Source organism: Oenanthe melanoleuca, chromosome 24, assembly GCF_029582105.1.
Source record: "Oenanthe melanoleuca isolate GR-GAL-2019-014 chromosome 24, OMel1.0, whole genome shotgun sequence".
Taxonomy (NCBI): domain Eukaryota; kingdom Metazoa; phylum Chordata; class Aves; order Passeriformes; family Muscicapidae; genus Oenanthe; species Oenanthe melanoleuca.
Window position 1 is genome coordinate 5,126,510 of NC_079357.1, and position 10,650 is coordinate 5,137,159.

Genomic DNA, 10,650 nt, shown 5'->3' on the forward strand with positions numbered 1-10,650 from the left:
TTCTCAGCTATTTTAGGCTCGGCCTGAGAGCCTCAGAGCAGCCTCAGGAAGGGCCCAGGCAGGAGATGCTCCCAACGTGATTTTTGTGCAATGCTTTGCTTGCCTGATGCTCAGGAGGCACAAATCACTCCCTTCTTGAACATCAGCAGCCAAAAGTCCCCCTTGATGCCAGATTTCCACCACTGTGAGCCCGTCCCTGAGGTTTGGGGGAGGTGACACCCAGCAAAAAAGGAGATACCCCAAAAGAGGAGATCTGAGCAGCACCACACGACCATTCCAACCTGCTCTACTTCCCTGTTCGCCACAAAACACGGGGCAATGTCCCAGATTAATAAAGATGGAAAGCTTTCAATGCTGCTGCTCCTCTAAAACGTTCCCCTAAGTGCAGGATGAGATGCTCGAGCACTAAGATGCCATTTTTATGCAACTTAATAAAAGGGAAAAATGATATCACCGCTGGAAAAAACAGAATGCGTGCAGGGGAATTGGATTGCTTCACTTTACCCTCGGATCAATCCCAACATCACGTGGCACAGGCACAGGGGGAGTTCTCAGGACTGCAGGAAACCTCAAGGAAAGCTCTGGTCAGGCATTTTTAGAGGGGGACAAATCCCATGGAGCTAGAAGGAAATATTTTCCCGGGTCAAAGCAGGAAAAAATTCCAGTCCCACCAAATAAACCAGCTGCTCTAGGAAAATGTTCATCCAGATGGGGAATGTGGGACAAATCCACTCACCTCCTATCAAGGTGATGGCAAGACAGGGGTTAACCCCTGTTGATGTTTTTATGGCACATCCAGGGCCCGGCTCCCGTCGCAGGGAGCACCCAGCCGAGTGCTCCAAATGAAATTGTCCATTCCCTGCTGGAGATAATTAACGTGTATCAAAGAGGAATTTAGCTGGAGTGGCTATTTCAGTCCCACGCCGCGCTCTCCCTCACTTTGGGTTTGTTTTGGAAATTGCACATAAAGTGCAACTGCGGCACATTTACTTTTCTATTATGCCTCCGAAATTAAGTTAGATGGCCCTAATAATAGCATTGCCTTTAAAATAACGTTGTGTTTAAAGAACAAACTCTCCAATGTCGCCGGCGCAGCAGATTTGTCTTATGCTTAATTTCCACTTGCTGTTGTATTATTAGACATTAACATGATAGTTTTGTTTAATCTCTGGCTCCGTCGCCCATGGCTGACTCCGAGCCGATCGCTCGCCCCTGCTGATGAAAGTCCTAATTCATCCTTGTTAGTGCAATTAGGAGGGAATTGGATCACGGTGCCTCTTCCCACAGAAGGTCTGGGAGAGGTTGAGGCTCTCCCCCGAGAGGTGACACCGGCTCTGGGCTGCGGGAGGATTCAGCAGCCCCTGGGAGGGTGATGGGGAGAAACGAATTGAGGCTCTGGGAGGGTTTGAAGTGGGTTTTGATGGATTTTTGTTGCTCTTTTCCGAGCGTGGAGTGGATGGGAATCCATCCCTAACACCCAGCGAAGGTCAGCAGCATTTTGAGGTTGTTTTGAGCACACCTACGCAGAGGTTGGAAGAAATGGGAAAATAACAAGATTGGTTTTTTTTCCAAATCCAGCTCCTCTCAGGAAAGTAGCTCTGGTTTATTTCCAGCATTTTCTCTCCATGGGGAATTTTCTCCCAGCCATGAACATGAGCACAGAAAGGAGAAGGGGCTCTCCAAGGGCAGCACCAAAACAAGGTGGGTGTTTGCAGAGTGGCTCCCCAGCCTCTGCACCTCCCCTTTCTCTCCCTTCAGGCTTTCCTGGGCTCAGTTAAAATCCCCACATCCAGACCACATGGAGACCTTGGGATTGCTTTGGGTGCTGCTTCCCATCCTGCTCAACGCGGAACCTGCAGCAAAGTCCGCTGAGAAAAAACTTGTGGGATCGTCAAATCTTGGGAAGTTTTGCAAATTTTAAGCTCATAATCCTTGATGTTCAGGATATCAACTTTATATTCCAGACTTTTGGTAGGAAAAGAGGGAATTGAAAGTAAGCCAGAAGGAATTCCTGTGTCTCTCACCCCACCTGGGTGAGCACCTTCCTGCATCTCAGAAAGTGAATTAAGCTAAACCAGACAAACGAACTTCCACTGCTTAATGAAATCAATTCCTCCTGGGTACAACTTGCAAAGGCACAAAAGGTTTCATTCCAGAGGAGATTAAATAACTTGGGTTTCTCTCCTCAGAAAAAAAAAAAAAAAAGCAGCCAAAGGAGGGTTTGATGGAAGTTTACAAACCAGGGATGGGGTAGAGAGGACAAAGTGATAATCTTCATTTCTGCAAGTTTCCATTTAAAAAGGAATTGGCACTGGATAAAATTACCAAGGGGTAGGTTTAAAGAAAATAGTTGTTGAACTGTAGAACTCATTTCCAAAAGATTTTTTCAAAATCCAAATTATAGATGAACAGAAAATGAAGGATTGGGCAAACTCAGGGGAAATTATTCATTCCAGCATTAAATGCACAATTTTTTATTCACAGAACAAGCTATTATTTTTATTGTTAATTATTATTAGTGTTGTTGTTACTATATTGTTGTTTATGTATAACTTGCAGATGCAATCATGGCATGGGGAGCATTTATTTAGGACTATTTATAGGAGTAATTTATTCAGAATAGTTTTGTATGTACATTAATCAATCTTCCCACCATTGCTTGCAATCACCAAGAGCAGATCTGGTCCCTCTGACAAACCCCAGGGGAATGTGGAACCAGCACACATGGACATGTAGGTCAAATGGTCCCAAAAAAATTTAATATATTTGGATAGGAGCCAGTGATCTGAAATTATTCAGGACTGTTAAGTGTGCCATAGTCCAAACATCCCTTCCCCAAAATAAGCATTTCCTGACAAGTTTGGGACATTTCCCAGGCTCCCCATTGGCTGTGTTGCTACTTCACAATTTTTGGGATTTGGGCACCATCCTTTCATTCCCATGGCTTGTACCATGCCCACCACGGTGGCCCTGGCTGCTGGGACACTGACCTGGAGAGCCAAAGAAAGGAAGAATTCCCCATGGGATTTGCAGCTATTCCCACCCAACCCAGGCCAGTGGCAACACAAAATCACAGTGGCAACAGCAACAACAGGCTGGAATTTATGGAGAGATTCCCCTTCCTCCACTCCCAGCTCCTCTCCAGCTGCTCTGTGAGTCAGGGGCTGTTCCCACTTTCAGGTGAGCTCATTATCTGCTGATTGGTGCTGGGTGTGAGACAAAGACACCAGCACTCTGTTTCCATGTGAAAAAAGCCTTTTATTCTGCTGCACCTCCCTTACACGGAGAGTTTGGGGTTCCCAGGCAAACACAAATGGTTGGTGGGGAGTTTGGATTGCTCAGTTCTCTGACCAATGGTCTCTGCATTCAGGATGGAACTCATTGGGTAAAATCCCTGTTTGGGTTTGAATCTGTCCTGTCATTGTTCACCTAGGGGTTTGATTATCAAACCAGGCTGCTTGAATCAAATCTCTTACTTATGGCCAAATTAATTGCCCAGTTTTAAGCCAGCCTGTGCTGTGACAATTATCCACACCAAGAACTCCAACAAGGACTCCACAAACCCTCAGCTGCTCTCACCCTGCCTGGTTTTGGCATTTCTGTCCTTAGCCAGGAAGAGAAAACCACATGATGCTCTCAGCAGCCACCAGTGTGTCCTGCTCACCCCTCAGGCATGGCTGGAGAAGCTGAACAGGGAGGAGACATCCCCATGGAGCAGGCACAGTGGGGAGGCAAAGCTTGGAGAGCACTTGGAATGTCATCCCCAAGGAATTGTGTGGCAAAATCACCCAGAAATAAAACCCTGCTTGGCTTGGGGCAGAGGGGCTCAGTCAGGATCCAGGAAAGGGATCCACACGTGCTGGACTCAAAACAGTGATTTTCCTTTTCTCTCCAAGTCCTTGGGAGAGGAAGGGCAGAAGGGGATGCAAAAAGAAGGGCAAAGAAAGAGCTGGACTGGGTTTTGAGGGAGCAGAAATCCTGATTTCCCAGCGTGTCACCAGCTGGCACATGGCAGGGTGGGGCAGTGTCATCATGAGGGGCTTTTTGGGGTATTTTTTTTTTAATTTTCCAGCCAGTTTTTCCTTGCAGAGCTCACAGTGTGCTTGGTGAAGCATTAATTGGATTTGATGGGCTGGGGAAAATAGACTTGGACAGTGAAGGGTGGAAGGGAAAGCCCCATGAATAAATGCTCTGTTGTCACAGTCCTATTAACCTCCCCTCAGTCTAATCCTGTCCTTAATTGGCTTTATTCTGATTATAGCCTTGATAGGCCTGTATCAGCCTGGGAAGTGTGGATGTGAAAAACACAGAGTGAGCAGGAGGAGAGCAAATCAGAGGAGCAGCAAGAGGCATCCCCTGGCAAGGAAACCAGAATGAAAACTTCCCAGAAAGGCAAAAAAAGAAACCTCCACCCCAGCAAACCACGAGCTGCTGTTGTAATAATTAAGAGGCTTTAAACTGTTCGTTGAAAACATGAGAATCCCATCTGCAGGTGAGGTGGAGATGGAGCTGGGTGCCCAAGCAGGCAGAGCCTGGAGCAGCCCCATCCCTGTCTGTCTGCAATCAGAGCCATCCCTTCGAGTGGCTCTCAGCAAGGGCTCTGTAATTGTCTCCGAGAAAAGTGAGAGTTCCCCCTAGTGCAGAGCAATAAATCAGGGATAATAATAACTCTTTCCAAAATAATCCTCGGGCAGCAACAAAACCCAGCGGAGAAGGTGGTTTGGAGTCAAAACGTGGCACCTGGATCCAGGGTCCACTGGGTCTGGAAACACCCTGCTCCTGCCATAAGATATTCTTATTAGCAGCACTCACTTGAAGCTCTCAGATTTTTGTAAATCTGATTATTCCTTGGCTCTTTCTCGTGCTGTGATGCTTTTCCCACCATCACCCCAGAGTTCATTGAGTGAGGGGAGCCTGGGGATGCTTTGGCAAAGCTCAGCTCAGCCACTCCAGCAGGTCCTTGGGCTGCAGCAGCTGCTCCAGCAAGGCTGAGCTTAGAGCCAAACCCCTGGGATGTGTCTGAGGATCTGTGCCATGGGGGCAGCCCAGGGGCTGAGCTGAGGGATGCTGTGAGGTCTGAGAGTGCACAAACCCTGCTGGGATCATCCCTCAGGGTGGGGAGGGGGAACCTGCCCCCTGCCCTGCTCAGGTGAGACCCCACCTGCAGAGCTGGAACCAAATCCAGACCCCCAACAGCAGTGGAGCTGCTGGAGAGGGTCCAAGGGCTGGAGCCAGGAGAGCTGGGGCTGCTCAGTGGAGAGGAGAAGCTCCAGGGAGAGCTCAGAGCCCCTACAGGACCTAAAGGGGCTCCAGGAGAGCTGGAGAGGGACTGGGGACAAGGGATGGAGGGACAGGACACAGGGAATGGCTCCCACTGCCAGAGGGCAGGGATGGATGGGATATTGGGCAGGAATTGTTCCCTGGGAGGGTGGTGAGCCCTGGAAGGGATTTCCCAGAGCAGCTGTGGCTGCCCCTGGATCCCTGGAGTGCCCCAGGCCAGGCTGGATGGGGCTTGGAGAAACCTGGGGCAGGGGAAGGTGTCAGGGAATGGAACTGGAGGAGCTTTAAGGTCCCTTCCACCCAAACCATTCCAGGGATTTGTGACCCTGCTGTCATCTTCTGGATGACCCCTCAAACTGAGACATGGCTCACAAATCCCTTTTGGGCAGTGGGATGCTCTGCAGATCTGGGCTGGACCCCTTTGCCTCCCCAAAACTCCCAGGTCCCCTGGGCAGGGCTGTGGCTGTGTGACACCCCCACTGCAGCACTTGTGCTTTTATTCCCTTCCCACCCCTTTGCCTCAGCCAGCAGGAAATGCCCAGAGCTGCCAGCAATTTATTTTTCATTATTTACAGCTCCAAGCCCACCAGTTCCATTCCCAACCAGCAGCTGCTGCCCAGCTGACCCTGGTTCTGTGGAGCTGAATCACCTGGCACTGAAACTCTGAAGTTTTGCACCTTTGAGCCAAAACATTCCAGCCTTCTGAGGGTTTGCAAATTGTTCATTTGCTCCAGCATTCCCAGCTGGGTGTGTGCTCTCCCAAAACCTGCTGTGATTCCTGCCTGGGCAATCCTGTCCTGATGTCCTTGTGGAAAAAACAGGTGAATAAAGGCATGGAGAAGGAAGTCTGAGGTTTTCATCTGGAATATTGCAGCTGTGTAATGATTGATGTGGAGCTTGGGAAAAGTCTGGGGAGTTTTGAGGTCCTGGGGATCTAAATCAGCCTCTGCAGGAAATAATGGCACTGGAAGAGGAGTGGCAAAGCCACTGGTTCTTGGTGGCAGCAGCTTTGGGCTTTTCCCTTGCTCTCCTAAAGGTCACAAAGAGTTTCCAAACCCAAGGACAAGGTTTAGGATTGGGGTGAGGTTTCCCCTTGGAGAGATGCTGATGTGGGGAATTTTGTTTATGCATTGGGAGAACAAACCTGAGAGCTCAGGAAGGGAAGTTTGAGATAAGAGACCCCAAAAGAAGCTTCTCAAGTGTATGTTGTTCCCATAAAATTCCCACTGTATGTTCTGGAAAGAGAACTAACCCAAAAAATGGCAGTTTGGGCTTGTTTGCAACTTCCCACCACGTTAAATGAACAATTTATGAATTGAATGTTTGGGTTTTCCTTTGATTCATAATTCCTTGTAAACAAAAGCTTGGTTCTCTGATGTTTTCTTCCTCTACCCCATTGCTTCTAAAAGAAATGGCATAAAAAATAAAGGTATAACAGAAAAAAATCCCCCCACCACCTTGAAGGAAACCCAGAAGCAACTAAAACTCGATTATTTTTCACCAAGGCAATGTTGCAAAAACTCTTTCAGACAGCAAGGTGCTCTTTTTTCCCCCCCACTCCTAATCCCAATTTCAGCAAAACAATTCCCAGCCCTTCATTTTCAGCTGGCCACGGACTGAAGTTGCTCCTGGCATTAGAATTCACAGCAAAGCAGCCCTGAAATCAAACACTGCTGCTCTGCCCTGGGATCTCCTGCACCCTCTCTGCATTCCCCACCTTGTGCACATCAATCCTCTCAGCTCCCAGTAAATAGAATCGCTTCCAAACATTGAAATAACTCCCCACATCCCTTCTTTTCCTTCAAAGGAAGAAGAAAAATCACAACCAATAAGGGAATGAATAAGGAAATAAAAACTAATCTGGACTTTGCTTTGGAGCTTGCTGGTTTTCTCCTCACCCAGGTGTTGGGTGGCTGAACAGATTCCCCACATTTGCTGGGGTTTTGCTTCCAGTGGATGGAATTAGTGAGTGGGAATGGTACAGGATGGAGCATGGGACCCATTCATCAGCCTGGAGCTGTTGGGGAGGCCAAGAGCTTGGGGTGAAAATCTCATTTGAAGATTTGTGTTTGCATATCACAGAATCCCAGAATGGTTTGGTATGGAGAGGACCTTAGAGATTGTTCAGTTCCAACCCCCTGCCAAGGTCTGGGACACCTTCCCCTGCCTGGGGCTGTTGGGGAGGCTCTGCTGGCCAAGAGTTTGGGGTGAAAGGCTCACTTGCACATCTGCATTTACATTTGCAAATCTGCATTTGTGTTTGCAAGTCACAGAATCCCAGAATGGTTTGGGCTGGAAGGGACCTTAAAGCTCATCCAGTTCCAGCCCTGCCATGGCAGGGACACCTCCCACTGTCCCAGGATGATCCCAGCCCTGTCCAGCCTGGCCTTGGGCACTGCCAGGGATCCAGGGGCAGCCACAGCTGCTCTGTCACCCTGTGCCAGCCCTGCCCACCCTCACAGGGAACAATTCCTGCCCAATATCCATCCATCCATCCCTCTGGCAGTGAAGCCATTCCCTGTGTCCTGTCCCTCCATCCCTTGTCCCTCCAGCTCTCCTGGAGCCCCTTCAGTCCCTGCCAGGGGCTCTGAGCTCTCCTGCAGCTTCTCCTCCTCTCCAGGTGAGCACCCCCAGCTCTCCAGCCTGGCTCCAGCCCTGCAGCATCTCCTGGTGCCTCTCTGGATTTGCTCCTGCAGCGGCACATCCTCCCTGTGCCGGTGGCTCCCCCAGCTTTTTGGGGTGACAATTCCCAGCCCGAGCCGATGGAGCTGCCACACCCCAGAGGACGAATCCACATTTGAGGCTGTGAGTGTTGGCGTGAGCACATCCCGGGCTCAGCCCCCTTAGCCTTCATCTGTATTTTCGGGAGAGGAATTTCGGATTGCGCAGGAGGCTGCTGGAGGCGAGGGAGGGGCTGCCAGAGACAAAGGAGGAGATGATCAAACCCAGCGGCTCCTGCTCTTGTCCCCGCACTCGCTTCGGCAGCGCTGCGCTGCGGAGGAGCCCGGCCTTAAACAAAAGCTAAACACTGCCAGTGGGGGAGCAGAGCAGGAGCTCTCTGAAATGCAAATCCTTCTCGAGAGCAGCCGCCTTTGAAGGCGGGGATCCTGCTGACTCACGCTTAGGAGCTGGGGAGAGATTCTGCTCCTGCACCCATCCATCCATCCTGCTCCTCCACCATCCCTCCATCCTGATCCTCAACCCCTTCCATCCTGCTCCTCCACCCCATCCATCCATCCTGCTCCTCCACCCCATCCCTCCATCCTGCTCCTCCACCCCATCCACCCATCCTGATCCTCAACCCATCCCTCCCTCCTGCTCCTTCACCCCATCGATCCCTTCTCCTTCTTCACCCCACCCATCCTGCTCCTTCACCCCATCCATCCGTCGTCCTCCTTCACTCCATCCCTCCTGCTCCTTCACCCTCTCCAACCATCCTGCTCCTTCACCCCGTCCATCCATCCTGATCCTCCACCCCATCCCTCCATCCTGCTTCTTCACCCCATCCCTCCATCCTCCTCCTTCACCCTTCCCTCCATCCTGCTCCTTCACCCCATCCACCCATCCTGATCCTCCACCCCATCCATCCATCCATCTTCTCCACCCATCCATCCATCCTGATCCTCAACCCCATCCTTCCATCCTGCTCCTCCACCCATCCCTCCAACCTGTTCATTCACCCCAGCCCTCCATCCTGCTCCTTCACCCTCTCCATCACTTCATCCTGCTCCTTCATTCCATCCATCCTCCTCCTTCACCCCATCCACCCATCCTGCTCCTCCACCCCATCCCTCCATCCTGCTCCTTCACCCCATCAATCCTTCTCCTCCTTCACCCCATCCATCCCTCCTCCTCCTCCACCCCATCCCTCCATCCTGCTCCTCCACCCCATCCATCCCTCCTGCTCCTCCACCCCATCCCTCCATCCTGCTCCTCCACCCCATCCCTCCATCCTGTGAGGATTTTCCCAGCACAGCCACCAGCTGCTCTCCCAGCAGGGCAGGGTCAGCAGAGTCTGGCGGAATATTTAGCCATGGAGCAGCAGGATTTAATCCTTGATACCCCAGGAATATTTAGCCATGGAGCAGCAGGGATTTAATCCTTGGTACCCCAGGAATATTTAGCCATGGAGCAGCAGGATTTAATCCTTGATACCCCAGGAATATTTAGCCATGGAGCAGCAGGGATTTAATCCTTGGTACCCCAGGAATATTTAGCCATGGAGCAGCAGGATTTAATCCTTGGTACCCCAGGAATATTTAGCCATGGAGCACCAGGGATTTAATCCTTGGTACCCCAGGAATATTTAGCCATGGAGCACCAGGGATTTAATCCTTGGTACCCCAGGAATATTTAGCCATGGAGCATCAGGGATTTAATCCTTGGTACCCCAGGAATATTTAGCCATGGAGCACCAGGGATTTAATCCTTGGTACCCCAGGAATATTTAGTCATGGAGCAGCAGGGATTTAATCCTTGGTACCCCAGGAATATTTAGCCATGGAGCACCGTGACCCAACACAGCTGCAGACCTCTGCAAATGCTCTCCCTCACTCTGCCTGGGCACGTCAGACCCAGAGGCTCAAAATACGCGTTTGTTTCCTCCCCCCAACCTTTGTAATATTGTTGTATCTATTATATTTATTGATATAAATCAGTTAAGACCTGCAGGGTGGCTCCAATCCTCTTTTCCTGAGTGATGGGGAGCTCCTGACACCTGCCCACAGACCCCACCCAGACCCACACGGGCTGAGACACCCCCAAGACCTTAATTAATGTCATCGGGTGAGCGATCCCCATCTCTGCCCACCCCCAGATTAACACCCCGCGATCTCAGCTGCTGCTGGGTGGGGTATTCAAACTCCAGCCATGGCCTGACAGGCATTTCCCTGATGGAAACACCATGGCTGGCAGCGATGTCGAGCTCCAGGGGCGGAATGGGAAGTCGGATTTTATTTCTAATGCGCTTCTGCTCTAATAACCACTTTTTTTTTCCCCGTCATTGCTTTTCGTCTGAAAACACTGGTGTGCTGCACCAGCAGCAGCTGATCAAGACTTCACACGTCCTGCTCATTATCCCCTGCTCCACACGAGGGGAAACGAGGAGGATTTATGGCACCCAGTTTTGCAGAAGTGTTGCCCAAAGTGCGATACCCGGCGTGGCTGCTCTGGGAAACGCAGCTGCGCCGGGGCTGAGGCTGCCGGAGGAGACGCTTTATAGGGGCAGATAAAATCTTTTATTAGACCAACTGATGCAGCGAGGAGAGCAGACAGGTTTGAGGTGCACAGACCAGGTTGTCTGCACAGCATCATGCCCAGGCTGGCTCCACCTCCCCAAACCCGGGATATGCAGAATTAAACCAGCCCCCT